The sequence below is a fragment of the Anser anser genome (genome assembly GCF_964211835.1).
Source record: "Anser anser genome assembly, chromosome: 5".
Classification (NCBI taxonomy): Eukaryota; Metazoa; Chordata; class Aves; order Anseriformes; family Anatidae; genus Anser; species Anser anser.
In genome coordinates this window covers 45,165,194-45,180,576 of record NC_139725.1, presented here as the reverse complement: position 1 = coordinate 45,180,576, position 15,383 = coordinate 45,165,194, and the positions used below count along the sequence as shown (strand labels likewise).

At 39.0% G+C, this 15,383-nt stretch overlaps 1 protein-coding gene across 11 annotated transcripts in view; it reads right to left on the bottom strand.

Annotated features, from left to right (window-relative positions):
- Window positions 1-15,383, bottom strand: part of NRXN3 (neurexin 3) — a 940,418-nt gene that overhangs the window by 121,757 nt on the left and 803,278 nt on the right. The gene's annotated exons all lie outside the window — the stretch shown is intronic.

Sequence of the window (15,383 nt, the reverse complement as noted above, 5' to 3'; positions counted from 1 at the left end):
GTACATTTGTGATAGACACACTGTACCTATTTAACCATTTCTGTTTGCAAGCAGATGCACTTAAAAACTTACAGTATACTGAATAGTCCCATTTTCTCATTTCTTTAAATACGTGTTTTGCTCTGAACACTATTAAGTAAAGCTATTATTTGTTATCACTTTACATTCAGCAGGGAAACTGACACAAGCCTATTAGTAAAGTTCATATTTACAACTTGAACCTTCCCTCTTCCATAAATCAGGAAGGAATAACGACACTATAGCTGGCACTAAAATAAAGCCTATTTTTGCATAGCTGTGTATTTTGCTGTATTACTGTAAGGCCATATTGTGGTTTATGTTATATAACACAGGGAGTGTTTGCATCAAAATCAAAACATGTAAAAAACGTCTACTCGCAGTGGTTTTTATAAAAACACTTGGAAAAAGTCCAAACTTGAAACCACAGATGTGACTTACACAGAAATGAAGTAAGACAGCCATGAAACTAAACAAAATAATTATAAGGTAGGTGATCTGGAATCTGTCTTTGCAACTACCACAAATTGTCCCTCTACAAATTCTTGCAAAGGTTCATTTTTGCCTTATGTAAGAAGATATTATGGAAGATTAATTGAAATTTGTGATTTTGTTTTGTTTAAGGAGACTGAAGAATAGCCAAGTCTTGACATTGTTTATTTTTGCTTCAGCTCTTGGATATTGTGTTTTCCCTTCTGTCTGCATTGTTAGATTAAGGTGCATCTTTTGTATTGAATTCTCATTTTATTTCCTGTTCTTGTTTTCCCTTTAGTCCTGGATGCCCTTGACTTTTATCTTTAATTCCCTCTGATCACTTTGTTTGCGGGGAGCCACACCTTTCCTTTCGTTCATCTCACTGTGGAATGGAGTTAAAAGATGACCTTCACACTGCAGCTCTCCTCAGCTCACTGCCCTCATGACAAAAGACAACGAGGTCTCTGTAGCATAAGTACTAAAAATAGGAAAGAGAATTATCTAGGAAGACTACAAAAACAAAAGCTACTCCCCTGATGGGGCATCTGAAGTGGTTTCTAAGTTTCTACTGCATCACCATGAGGTTTTTTGCTGTGGCCACTCTCTACTCTATTTCGATCTCTCCTGATGTTTACTTTTTCAAATCTACCATCTCTCTACTTCAGGTACTCAGATTCAGTATGCTAGCTACAAATTGTTTTTTAAACCATTTTAAACTAAATAATTCTGGATTTTAATGCAAAAAACGTAGGCGCTAAATTCAAAGCAAGGCAGCATGTAGGCCAAAATCACTGGGAAATTTGGAGGCAAACTAGGAGATTAGGGTTTAAATGTTAGTAACATTTTAAGCTCCCTAATGTTACTAACTAGTTAATGTCAGTTAACTAAATATTAGTAACATTTTAAGATTAATATTTCAGTCCTGTCTTATATGGCTGAGAAAATGAGTGCCTTGCCCCTGATAATCTAACCCAGAACCACAATAAAAGCAAAACTAAAAGAAAACTCAGACTAGCAAAGGTGGAAGTTAATCAAACTTTTTCAAGGGTGCAAAAGAAAAGTTAGTTTTGGAAAAATGTGGTCCAGATTTTATATGACAGATTATACTGAATCATCTCTGTCCTAAAGAAGCTGAGGTCATAGTCATGAGATATCAGTCTCCTTTAGTTCTCTTGATTTATATTAAAAAAGTGAACTAGGGTACAGTATAGAGAAGGAAGCCACCAGTTCAACCTTTTTTTTTTTTTTTTTTTTTACATATATGAAAAAAATTGAGTGTCTGTATTACCATATCCTTGGGACATTCTGTAAGTAATGTGTAAATTGTTTTTTCACTGTCCAGGTCCAAATTAAGCCCCATGTCAGGCAGCCAAAGCTAAAGTGACTATTAAAGAACAACCGAAACTAAACTACATATTGATCTTTCCAATTTAAACCAGAGCAAATTTCATTTTGTGGGAAGAGATATGAGACAGAGATCTGGGAATTGCTTAGCTAAGTTGTAGATATGCAAGTCAGGGTAGGGAAACACTGTAGTTTACACTGTAGGGAAAACTGTAGTTTACAGGTATTGGCTTAAACCTGGAGTTTCGTGAATGCAGCTGTATTGCTTTCAGGGTCAATACAAGATTGAAAACAGAACAATAGCCTTTTTGTGTTACAGAATCTCAGGTAAGAAAGCCTGTGGCCTTACTACACCTGCTTCATAAATGTCTCACTATCACACTCCTGAAAACAAGAGCATACAGTTAGACTACTAGCTTAGGTTTGACAAAGCCAACAGGGAGATAGGGCTAGAAAGTCCAGTCAAAGTTGAACCTCCTCGGGCTCCGTGTGCTGTGCTCCCTGCTCTTGATATTTACTGGCCATTACACCAAAAACAAGGCTCACTGTTGGAAGGTGCTGAAAGGCCCTCCAGTAGCTATGCAGGAACTGGCTCAGCTCCAGCAGAACTTCCCACTCTCTGCCCTGGTGCTGGCAGCGATGAAGCTGGGTTGCCTCCACCAGAAGCTTTCAGCTGTTTGTTTCTCATTTCCCTGTGCACCTATTATCAGGGAGATTATATGGGGAGCTGAATATACAACAAATGGAGAAAGCATGTTCAGTACCTTCCCAGGGCTACAGCTTGGAGAGGCTGCTCAGTCAGTGATGTTAATGAGAATGTTGACTACAAAAAGCATTTAGTCAAATATGCAGTGGGGACTGGAAAGCTGACCAGTGAGAAGTAACAGAAATGTAAAAATCCTATGGAAGGGAGGCAAGTTCCCTAGGGTAAGTGCCAGGAAATCACAGAATCATCTAGGTTGGAAGAGACCTCCAAGATCACCGAGTCCAACCTCTGACCTAACACTAACAAGTCCTCCACTAAACCATATCACTAAGGGCTACATCTAAACGTCTTTTAAAGACCTCCAGGGATGGCGACTCAACCACCTCCCTGGGCAGCCCATTCCAATGCCTAACAACCCTTTCAGTAAAGAAGTTCTTCCTAACATCCAACCCAAACCTCCCCCCTGGCGCAACTTTAGCCCATTCCCCCTTGTCCTGTCACCAGGCACGTGGGAGAATAGACCAACCCCCACCTCTCTACAGCCTCCTTTAAGGTACCTGTAGAGTGCGATAAGGTTGCCCCTGAGCCTCCTCTTCTAATAACTAAAAGCAAGTAAGAAACTGATGAAAGAAGTTTATTAAGAAGTACTTCCTATTAAGACTGCATATTACACAGTGCTAGTCTCCTCAGGGAAATTCTTGCATTATTTAAAATTATACTTGATAACGCCTCATAGAATATGGTGGGGGATATCAGTTGATTACGGAACAGAATAAACGGGACCAACCATGTTTTTTCCATCTCTGTTTGCTACAAATCTGCAAACTTTGCCTCCTCTTGAAATAATTTCTTCTGTTTGCACTGCCCTAGAAATAGCAAAGAATTCCAGGTCTCTGTAGTAACCCAGTAAGCCTTCTCAAAGAGAGGCGCAGTTCATAAAGCCAAGCCAAGAAACAGAGGCACAGGAAACATCCTGTGAAAAAATCATTACTGAATAACAGAGTGTTAGAAGTAAGGTGGACCTGTGGGAAAAGGTACTTGCAGTTTTTGTAGGTATGCTTTTTCCACTCTAACCTTTTAAATCAATTGCTTTCTTGGAAGTGACCTGAGCTGTGCAAACTGCTATGGAAAAGGTAGTAGTGAAGGGGCAAAATACTACTCAGTCTGCACATGTCAGACTGTTATGCAGAATGAATCTCACTATGAATTTGTGCAAGTTTCCATCTCCATAGTGCTCCAGGTACTTAGTGACTAATAGTGAAGACGTAGGTTGGCTGATCCAGAAAGGTTTTAATACTCAGTGCATTTTATAATATTTTATTTTGAATATAAGGTAAATTGAGGCTTTAACCCCACATTACCGATCAGAAAACTGTTGATTTTAGTAAGATCATTGCCCACCATCACAAAGAACGGCACTTATACAGCTAAGACTGGAGTTCAGGAACCTCTGGCTTCCAGTTCTGTCTGGTCCCTTTCATTTCTGACTACCCTTTCACACAGTTGCTCTGCTTCGGTCCTCAGTAACACCATTGAATTTCAATGACTTTCCGCTCTCCAGTGTCTTTTAGTGAGCAGGGAGAAGGCTGATGTGGATGCGTGAGCCCCTTCTGTCACTGCATGTCAGCTGTGTCAACCTGGGATTACAGCTGGCACTGTTCTTTCTGGAGGCAATAAGATCAGAAAAGCACAAAGTTGTTGTTCAAGCCCCTGATCCCCCAGGCAAGATGTTTGTTCTCTCTCACTCTGTGAGTGTATGTGTGTACGGCGGGGCTGTGTGTGTGTGTGTGTGTGTTTATATTACAGAGAGAGAGACAGGGACAGAAGTGGAGGGTGAGAAAAGACACAATATTATAGCAGCTCCATTTGACCACAAAAACTGAAACAGTACTAACCCAGGAGAGAAACGTAACTATATTAATGTCTGTGAGTTCACTGCACTGTGCTGTCTAGCAGAATTCCTACTTTCCAGCAATCTTATTTAGCCTGATTCTATATCTGAGAAATATTTCTCCGTCTTTCTCTGCACCACATTATACAGATACATTATATGTTTCTGCAGATAACTGAATCCATTATAATTCATCTTCCTTTAGCAAACAAGAAATCTATCAGAAATTTTTGATGATAGTGCTTATGCTTGGTACCTGGACATTCATACAGTCATGGACCAGTGGGCGCAAACAGGTAGAATCATTAAGGCTGAGAAAGACACAGTTCACCGCATTTGAATATTCAGTCAGGATTATCATGCTTATGTGAGCAGCCATGTACTTTAACCTGGAATTGTTAGCAAGACCAAGCTATCAGGACATAGCTACATCTCTTCAAGTGTAATGACTGTTCCTAGAAAATAGCATGGTGATGACTTTACCAAGAAGCGTGCTGGATGTCAAAGAGAGGCAAGAGAAAATAACATGGCCTGGATCCCTCTGGGAATGCAATACATCTGTTTTTCACCACAGTATCTCAGGGTCAGGGACTCAAAGGCCTGCAGTGACTGTAGGAATTTTATCCCAGTATTTAGGGAAATCCCTCAGCTCAGGGGGTTTACATCAGATGTGCGAAGGGAAAGAACACCTCCGCAGAAAGATGCATCAGTGCTCTATGGATGCTATATCTTGGCATACTTTAAGTCATTATTCTGACATATAGCATGTCTACAACTGGGGAAGTGTAAAGCTCATCTCCTCCCTAGTTATGCTGCATGCCATACTGCCACTGTCAAAGGTTAACATGGCCTTTTAGAAGCATTCATTCTGTGTTGGTAGAATTTCTCTTACAGGGAATAGTAGTCTGTAGAACTAAGCTTAGAGGAAAGAACTGCAATTTGAGAATCAAGATCATCAGTGGAAAAAGAATCAGAGATGGAGGAAAAGTTAGAAATGCGCCTTAACTGCCTAAGTTTTGTTTTGTGTTATATTCTGGAGCAATATTTTTACAATGTAGCACAGTAACTTCTATCAAATTCCAGCTGAAGAGGGAGCAGGAATATTTCCACATCATTGTGTCTCCCTGGATAAATTAATGAGGGAAAAAAGAAAGCATTTGCTTTCCTATGAAGTAATACAAATGCAATGACTGTAGACAAGATATAAACACGTATTGTTTATGTGACCTTGTGTTTCAGGTCACAAACTAAGCCCAAGGGTAGAATAAAACTTCTCAGAAGGACATCTTTCAAGGCACATTTTTATTGTTACCATGGTGGATTTACTATCGTTCTCTGAAGTATCAGCCACTTGTTTGTTCTCTGGCTCAAGAAGATGATTAGATGGACAAGCAGGCTCTGAGAGGACAGAATAGAAACTATTCTGAATCCAGAACCATTGCAGAGAAGTGTCATTTGGACCATTCTAGCAAATTTTCTTCTTTTGTATTTGGTATTCATCTATAGATTGGACTCTCTGGACATCTAGTCTGATGTTCAGTTTTAGTGCTTGCAGCAATATAATACATATGCCTGTTCTTTTGGACCACACTGACAAAAAGTTTCCTCAAATTGTCAGTGCTTTCTGACAGCAATTTCTTTACCCAAGGCTATAAACAAGAGAAAGTATTTTGGCTAACTGAAATCTAATACTGCCTCTGTGGCATATATTTAAATGTTAGGACAACCTTTTAGGTGGCTGTTATGCAGTAGTACTAAAAGACTGCTACGTAAACATATTTGTCATTCCTTCCCCCCTCTTTCCCATAGCTCAAGGACTCTCTGTGGGATCCTACATAGGAATTAGACAATCATGGCTACTTGCATGAAGGTACCATTCTATATGTACGCTTCCTTAGGTAAACTCTTTCTTCTTTTAGTCCTACTGCTGTTAAGTAATTCTGTACTATCTGTTCTGCCTAGTTAGCTCACACTCCTGTATAAGAAACCAAGCATCTCCGTCTTGCTTAATGCTAAGCTTACAGAAATGCTGGTGCTTGATAGACTACCACTCACGTGGGCTTGAGCTATTTGGTGAAGTTAAGGCTGCATCTCATGCAGAATGATTGAGTGCAGCATGTTGTAAAAGCCTGGACCAGTTTTAAGAAATGAAACTCTGACAGGAAGGATGAGTATTAAAAGTTGCAACATAGTCACTTTGTTCTTTTTTCCTCTGTCGTTCCTCTCCTTTTTCCTCAAAGACAAAATTCAGAAGACAGACAAGCCCTACCACACCTCCATGCAACTATTTGGGCATAAGGACAACATTGAAAAGAACCACAGCATTATTCTTGTGGGAAAGCAAAAGACAAAGTATACAAAAGTGAAACTGTGAGCGTAGTGGCAATATTTACATAACTTTTTTTTATCATGTGAGATTCTATCCCATCACTCTGTATGGATGTGCATGCATTAACATGTGTGCATGGGTGTTTCTGCACAAATTCCAAAGTACATTTTTTTGTTGGTGTCTTAGTATGTGTAAGTTTATATCTTAGTGGGTACAGGGTCCCAAAACTGAGTGCTCGTCTCACGTATCCATATTTATCTGTTTTTCTACCTTATAAATATGTTATAGATGTTATGGCCCTAGAGTGACAAGCTACAATCAACTCTTGATTTCATCAACTTGTCATGCTTTAATCATCCCTCTTGGCAGATCTTTCAACATATGTCACAGTACTCCCTTCAGAATGTGTTTTTCCAATGCTGTTTTATTAACCTTGTCTTTTTATATGTTTTAGCCTCATTATAAAACGCAGTAAATCTGTCAAAGGTACTTTACATGCTGTCTCTAATTCATGCTGATAGGAAGCATCTATGAGCTCATTTAAGTCCCACAAAATGAGTACGATATGAAAAATCAAAACCCACAAACAAGTGTATGACAGGAACTCTGGGGATCACATTCAACCCACAAGGCTAATCGAAATTCAGCGCTCTTGTTCTTAACTCATTACCCACTGACAGGGGCATTTGGATAGGAAAATATTAAAACCACAGCGGGATCTGGCAGTACCACAAAGACATCCCTTCAGCTTGCACATCAAACAATAGGATTTATTAATGACTGCAAGTGGTAATGTACAAGATCCACATGCTTCTTCATGGAAACAACTCGATTCAGCCAAGTTTCTTATTACCTTGGTTTCGGTATCAGTGAGAAGAGATCATAACAAGTCTAAAGAAGGGAAAGGAGAACTAAAGGGCACAAGAAGGCAGAAACTTGAGTTGGGGGTGGTAGAAAGTAGCTGCCAAAAAGAAGAGATGCTAAAATCACTTTGAAGCAGACAGGAGTTTGGGGGAGGAGGAGCCATGCTCTGCAAGGACAGAAAGCTACCTGTTTCCTCTAATAAGGCTCATCAACCAAATATTTGGAAATCATTCAAGTAATACAAGAGAAGCCGTGCAGAGGTACTCTGCAAGGATAATAAAAAACTTAGAAAGGAAGAACATTTTGCAGTGACTCAGACATCCCACTTAGTTCTGCTTTTGCGTTTTCCTCGTTAATGTCCCAATCAGCATCGGACTCGGCATTATTGAGCTCAAGAGAACTAATAATCACAGTATTTGCATATCATCTCCAATATCAGAGGACATATTAGCTGACGAATGAGCATGTAGTCTTCTCTTAAATCCTCCAGTGATGATACTATTAGACTATCCAAACCTCTCCACCTTCTTGGCTAATGCATTACAAATTAAATAAAGCAAAGGTGGGAGAGGTAATATCCCTTATTAGGCCAATTGATACATTTTGAAAATACAGAGAAGCTTTCAGAAACACAGGACCTTAAAGAAAGCTTCTTTGCAGAGGGAGAAAAAGAAAATGCCACTAATGAAAGAACTAGGGGAACCTGCATATCCAGAAGCAAGGCTGCTTTTTACTGTGGTACTGGACTGACTCATAAAGATCCTGTCTCCAGAAATCCTGCCTTGGCTATATTCAAAAACTATTACGGGTATAACACACTATTTCTCCATAATTAATTAAGGCATTTCTATTTCCTAAAAGATTAGTGTTATCTCTGGTTTGCATACAGGAGGGTTAAGTTACCTGAGTTCAGATGGTCAGTTGGTAACAAAAGCAGAGCTAGCTCAGACCCCTGCTCTACTCTCGGGAAATCTACCATGTCCCTGTATTCAGCATCAAGCCGGTGAGACATACCCAAGCCAGCATGCACGAGGCATCTGGATGTAACCTTGTGTGACCTCATGTTTCTAGGACAAGATGGGAACTAATATATAAAAATCGGCAGATATGCCTAGAAGCTGTTTCCTACTGCTCCGCTCCATGCTTCACATCAAACAAATCCCTGCTAAATTTTGTCCTTAACAACTACAACAATCACTGAATTATCTGAGGAAATTCCTCATCATAACAAGCTCTTGTATGTTTTGTGTAATTCCTTTACAAATAACCTTGAGCCTTGTGCATGTCCTCTTAATATCTCAAGAGAGGATCTCACTTTCTCCTCCTCTCTTCCTCTCCTGCCTGCCCTCCCCCAACCCCCCAAATTATCTCTTGCTGTCTTCTGGGTGGTTATGTTTAATCTCAGGATTAGGCAGCAGCCTGCAGTTTGCCTTGAACATCTTATCAGCTTCCAAGAGACATTTACAGGGAGAGAAAGACTCTGTTTTTGATAGCAGTAATTGTATTTAGCTTGTAAGATACAAGGCTATTTATCTCATGGCTGGGAAATCACAGAGGGAGAGAAAGAAATTGTTGCTGATAAAACCTAAATAAAACCAGAAAGAAAGAAGAGAAGAAAAGAAACAACACCCTCCTCAAAGTCCCTCAAGTGGAGGGATGAGGTGGAAAAGGGACTTCTTTGAATAAAAAGATCACGCCACTTTGGAAGGAGATTGAAAATATCAAGGGAAAGGTGATAAATGGCTCAAGTAGGACAAGAAATGACCTGTTTCAAAGCAGGCTATGAACTCTAGTTTGGCAGTCATGTAAAGCTCAAGGAATTTGATTTGTAGAGATGTGAATAACCGTTTTTAGAGATATTGAGTACTAATACTCCATTTAAAGACAGCTAAAGCTGTGAACAACCAGCATTTCTGACAATAAAGTCAGTTTTTATTTTTCACAGAAAATTCCAACTGCACCTATTATTGGACACAAGGTATCAATACAACACCTAATATTTAAACCAACCTCAGTCTGTTTGCTTATTAAGTGCCCTTCCCTTTTCACATTTAGAGTATTCAGCTTCCTCTCCCTGAAACAGCTCAATTCTCCTTTCCCCCCATCCTAAAAGCCCCGTTAAATTCCTGATGCTCACGTAACTCAAGTTCTATTTGGTCTACTGTACTGCTGCATGTTTTTTGCATTTTTAAAATCCCTACAATAATTTTGGGTAGGTATTAAGGAAAAAAAAAAAGTTATCATCCCATTACGACATACTTAGCACTTTGTTGAAGTATCCAATGGTCTTGGACCACTCCATCAGCAGGACCAAAAAACCCCCACATCTCCATCTGTATCTCTTTAGTCACAGAAGATGTTTAGTAACAGAAAGATAAGGTGGAATCATGCATATCATTGAATTGTATCAAAAGGGGATAATCAACATAAATATTTTACTTGTTTCCACCACTATAATTCCTTCTCTACAGTTAAAACAGATGAGAAGTAGTATCCATTAAATCAATACACAGATGTAATACATCATTTCAGCTGTCCCAAAACTAACCTTCTAGGTAATTTTCTCAAAGATGAAGGCGATAAGGTGAAAAATACTTTTAAAATGGGTAGTCACTAGATTTTTTTTCTAGAGCTTCTCCTTTCATTTAAACAAACACTGTAACCTTTGCCAAATATCTTCTGATATCACTGGAGTGGAACAATGTGCTGGAAAACTTCTTGAAAGATAGTGTAGGAACTCAGCCAATTTTCCTCTCTGCCTCACATCGCCTCCCTGGTACTAACAAGCAATTGCCAATCTTTCCACTGAGTAAATGAAAGTGAGTATTGTTGGAAGAAAAACTTCATGCCTTTCACATTTTAGGTTGGTAAGACAACCTAGAGCACTATCATTTTAATGTGTGCTTCTGGAAAGCAATTTGTTTTAGGCAGCGGCAAGTGAGAAAAAGATTTTTTTTTTCTCACAAACTCCTAAGGATGTAGTTCAGTAAAGACATTACACTGGCATAAAGCAGCCTTGCTGACAAAGGAAGTAATTTTATCTTTCACCATCTCCTGGCCACTCATTTTCACAACCATGTGGCCTCTTCTCCTGGGCCAGTTACAAGGGGGATAGCATTGGTGAAATGACCCAGCTGAAGAGAAGATGGGAGCAGAAATCATAAATTTGACTGTTTAAGCAGCATGAGTATGAGATGTAGTAATGAAAGAATGAGCTCCCTTGTCCAGCTCTAGCTCCTGAGGCATGCTCCTTTTCATCAGGAGCATGCCTCCGAGGTGTGCCTCCTAACACTCTCTACTTGCTACACTTTGGTTGACATACTGAAATGCTCTCAGGGAATGCAAACAGGATTCCTTTCAAATGAAATTAACACAGAAGATACACTCCAGCTGTTCAGGGACAATCAGTCCTTGAGACTGGAACTAGTCTGAAGAAAAACCTCAGCGCTGACATCAGGGGCCTCAGAACCAACTTTCTGTTTTAAAGATATATTCTTAGCAGGCCACAGAACTTGCCAGAACAGTCACAAAGTCCCTGAAGTTCTGTCATTGAGATCTAACTGTCCAGCTTCCTAAGATTCCTCACAAATGTGTACTTGAGACAGAGAATGAAGTAGGCGCACAGAAGACAAAATCTTTTTCTTTTATTCAGTGCCAATAGAACTGCAAATTAATGTCATTTGAAAGGGCAGAGACTCCTAGAAGACAGAGATCACTCAAGAGAATGATAAGAGGGAAAAATATAAAATCTGTATTGGGTGACTGAACTAATGAATTCAGATAAGGATCCAGTTGTTTAATGCTGTCCTATTTCTTTTCTTTCTTTCTTTCTTTAATGTGTGAATAAAATTCAGGGTACCATTCCCTCTCTAAAACATATATTTATTTAAATGACGGCATATTCCTGCCTCTTGCCTCCCCCCTTCCTTTAATCTTCTCCTTTTAAATATTACTCCAATGGAGGCTTTTTGTTTGTTTGTTTGTTTTTCACTCATACTTTCACAATTTAAAGCTTCTCTACGCCTAGTTTTGTTTCTTTTTCTACTGCAGAAGATGTAGTCATAGAGAATGGATGGAACAGTAGCATGGATGGATGGATGAAGGGGAACATCAGGCTCGTTTCAATGTATGCTACAAATTTGGCAACATACAAAGTAATTCTTTGCAAACAGAGTGGAGAGGGAAAAAAAACAACTCCCACCTCAGAACTAATGAAAACATGGGCACTGAAGTATCTGTGTCAAGGTAGAAGATTGGTTTTTAACCCTTCTGGTAATTGCTGACTCTTTGCCAAACCTCAGGATTCCTGATTTGAATCCTTCTCACCAAATTTGAGTGCCTCAAGTTTTATGGGTTTCACTGTAATCTGAAACAAAGTCATGTCAGAGGCTTCATCTGCTTTAACTAGCTTTCTTATCTTCCTTTTATCCCAAAACGACTCCGACTTCATCACCAAAAAGATTAATTTAGATTTAGAGAAGGCTCTCAGCAACAACATAAAAGAAAGAAAAACATCCACCAAGTACAATCTGTTATCCGGGACATACACCAGAAGTTGAGAGCATGTGAGACAGCAGAAGGGAGGCAGTCATTGAAAACTGCACTGTAGGGCACAGAAATTCATACATATTTGTTAAAAAGGGTTTACATACCCTGACTGAGAAATACGTTGTAATGATCGACTTCATGAATGAAGCATCAAGGAATTGGTTATCAATACAGCCTATGGATAAAGCCCATCTCCTTATTGCACACTTGAGGGAGAGAAGAGAGAGCAAAACTAACATAAATCATAAACAGCTCAACAGCTTTGCCTGAACTAAGTCACAACAGCTGAGCAGCAGACTGCAGTCCCACTGCAACTGCTGCTTGCTGTTTCCCACTTCTCAAGAGCTTCGTCTCAGATACCTGCACTGGGTCACTGTTCAGAGTCTTATTGCCCAGTAAGAGAGACTCTGGTAGACTTGGAATGGTACGAACATTGAGTGATCATCTTTAATGATTGGGATTATTTCAGACCCAAAGCTTAGCCAAATTTAGCTTCAAGTTAATTCCCTCCTAATTTACAATTTATCTCTAGCCCTTTTCGTCACAAGAAAGCATAAAGCTCATGTTGCAGGTGGCTGAGATGTCATTGAATGTTATAAAAAACAAAATGTCAGCTTCTGAATTGTAGGTTTGTTGCTTTTCTGTTTTCCTTCCACTTCCTTGTCTTTTATACGAAGTTGCAAAAATGCATCTTTGGAGTCTTTCAATCGCATTGGGGTAATTTCATTTAATTTCAATTTAACTGAAGACCACGCTTTAAGTAAAGCCAATATTCTCTCTCTCTGCTCATAATGAACATCAAACTTTTATTTGTACTTTCCATTGAGCAAGTAATTATGAGTCTAATGTACAATCCTTCAACAGCTAATAAAGCTCAGAGGTGAGCATAGAAAGACCATTAAGAATGCCACCCTGATGCCCAAAGTTAGCAGCATGTGTGATGACAAAGAAGATACTTTTATTATTTTGTCAAATTTGTGAACATTAGGCTGCAGCTCTGTTCAGGAAATTATGTACATGTGAAATTGTTCATATTACAAGACAACATGGCATGCCCAAACATGCATGTGCCAGAAGTTGTTTTTTAAACATTACATATAACAATATAGCCGTCTCTTCCAAAATTGAATTAATTCTACATGTAAAATACAGGATTCCTTAGATATTATTACACAAGTTTGATATGAATTGCAGTTTCAGCAGTCTCTAGCTGAAACATACTGGATTAGTCAACCCAACCACAAAGCTTGTTCCAAAGCTGAAATTCTGCTGAACACCAGTTTAATCTCTGTACAAAAAATATTAGGTGTATGTTTAGTCCGTGAAAGATAACAAAATATTCATTTCAAAAGCTCCTGTTCAGTTGTCTTTTAAGCCATTACTTCCCCAGAAAACTGAACTAATAAGGTTTGGTTTCCTGTCGCTATTGGCTTCTCTCACTGAAGTTTTTTGCAAAGCTGAGACATCCATAATGCCTTTTCATTATATGGATATTCTGTCATTTAACATGAATTGAGATCAAGACACAGATCTTTCCCCTGGGAGGGCTAGAATGTTGCACTCCTCCACTGGTTATTTTCGCTAGCCATGTAGGACCTTAATTTATTTTGTTTTTCAGACTTTTGTCCCCTCTGTCAAATTTGGCTAAAAATCCATTTGAAATCAGCTGGAAAAAATTAGAGACACATGCACACACAAAGTATGATCCCGAAGCCTTACTTTCACAGGGACAGGCTGAAAACCGTATTCCCTGCAAACAGACAGAAACTGAAATACACACATGGAAAGGAAAAGGTGTGGAATGTAAAGGTGTCCTTTTCCCTTGGGGTACAACAGCCTATGCTCTATACTGGCACAGAACGTAAGATTAATGCTAATACTATAAAACCATACATCTTTTAATGAAAAGACAGGACTATCTTAACCAAGGCAGAAGCAGAGGGTACTGAGGTATACTCTGAGTGTGATTTATTTTCCGTTTTTAAAAAGTCTCTAAAGCAATGAGATGAATATTTTGTTTCTTTACACCAGGGACTTACTACAGCAAGTAATACGAGAAGAAAATTTATTCATGGGGTTTTTACTGTCTATAATTGGCTGCCAACAGGATCAGAGGCACTTTACCACAAAATAATTGATGAAAGGAGCAGAAGAAAGATGCTCAGTTTGGGCCTCTCCTAGCCACCCTACCTTCTCTAACCAATAGAAAGCAGAGCTAGAATTTAACTCAGCATGCTTGTCATTGCTTTCTTGGAAAGCTATTATTTCACAAAAACAACGATAATTATTAAAACTTACTCTTTTGCATATACAGCATCAAAACACTGACAAAGTATCATATTGAATATGAAGTAGAAAGCACCATAGAATAGATCACTTGTATTAAAAACTTCCATGTGCACTTTCTGAGTAAGTGGAAGAGATGAAATTATCCCCTTAGAGTAATTTATTAGTGTCTGAGGTAAACAGTTAGGATATTTCTCATTATCTGAGGTTAAGTGGCTCATGGGCAACGCCTACACAACCAGCAAATTGCCTTATGTTTATCAGTAAATTCTTCCCTCCTCTATCCCAGGTCAGTTATGCATAACCTAGAAAGGAAGAACTGGAAGTTGCATAGACTTAATACTGGAAAGCAAAAAGATCGTCACTTGATCTTAGACAACCAAATGTTAATAAGAAGTATGTGGCTACCCTTGGAATTGTTTCCTTGTGCTCCTCCTACCTTTTGTAAACATCCACATCACCAAGACTCAGCTATCTTACGTACAGCAATCTGTTTTCCACTTGGGGTGAGTTTGACCTTTTAACATGGTGACATGGTATCATAAGGTTGTGTATCACCAGTGGTGGGAGAATATATGGGACAGTGATTCAAAAGCCACTTGTTCCCTACTCCTAGTGTACTTGGTGTGATGACTTCCACAGAGAAACTGAATTGCTCCCCTGTATTTTGACCCAAAGTCATCTAAGAGTTGACAGATTTGGCTAGATTTTATATAAATCTCTACACCTGCAAACCTTAAAGAGTGAAAAACAGATGAAGAAAAATTGAGGCAAGCGTAAGGTTCATTCAAATATTTGCAACTTAATCTCTCACATTACAGTTCACCTATATATCTATATAGTCTGTATCTTGTGACTGACTAGAGATGCCTCTCCTTTTCATAAGGTCCATTCAAAACTTTTCTCGCTTCAATAGTTAGAAA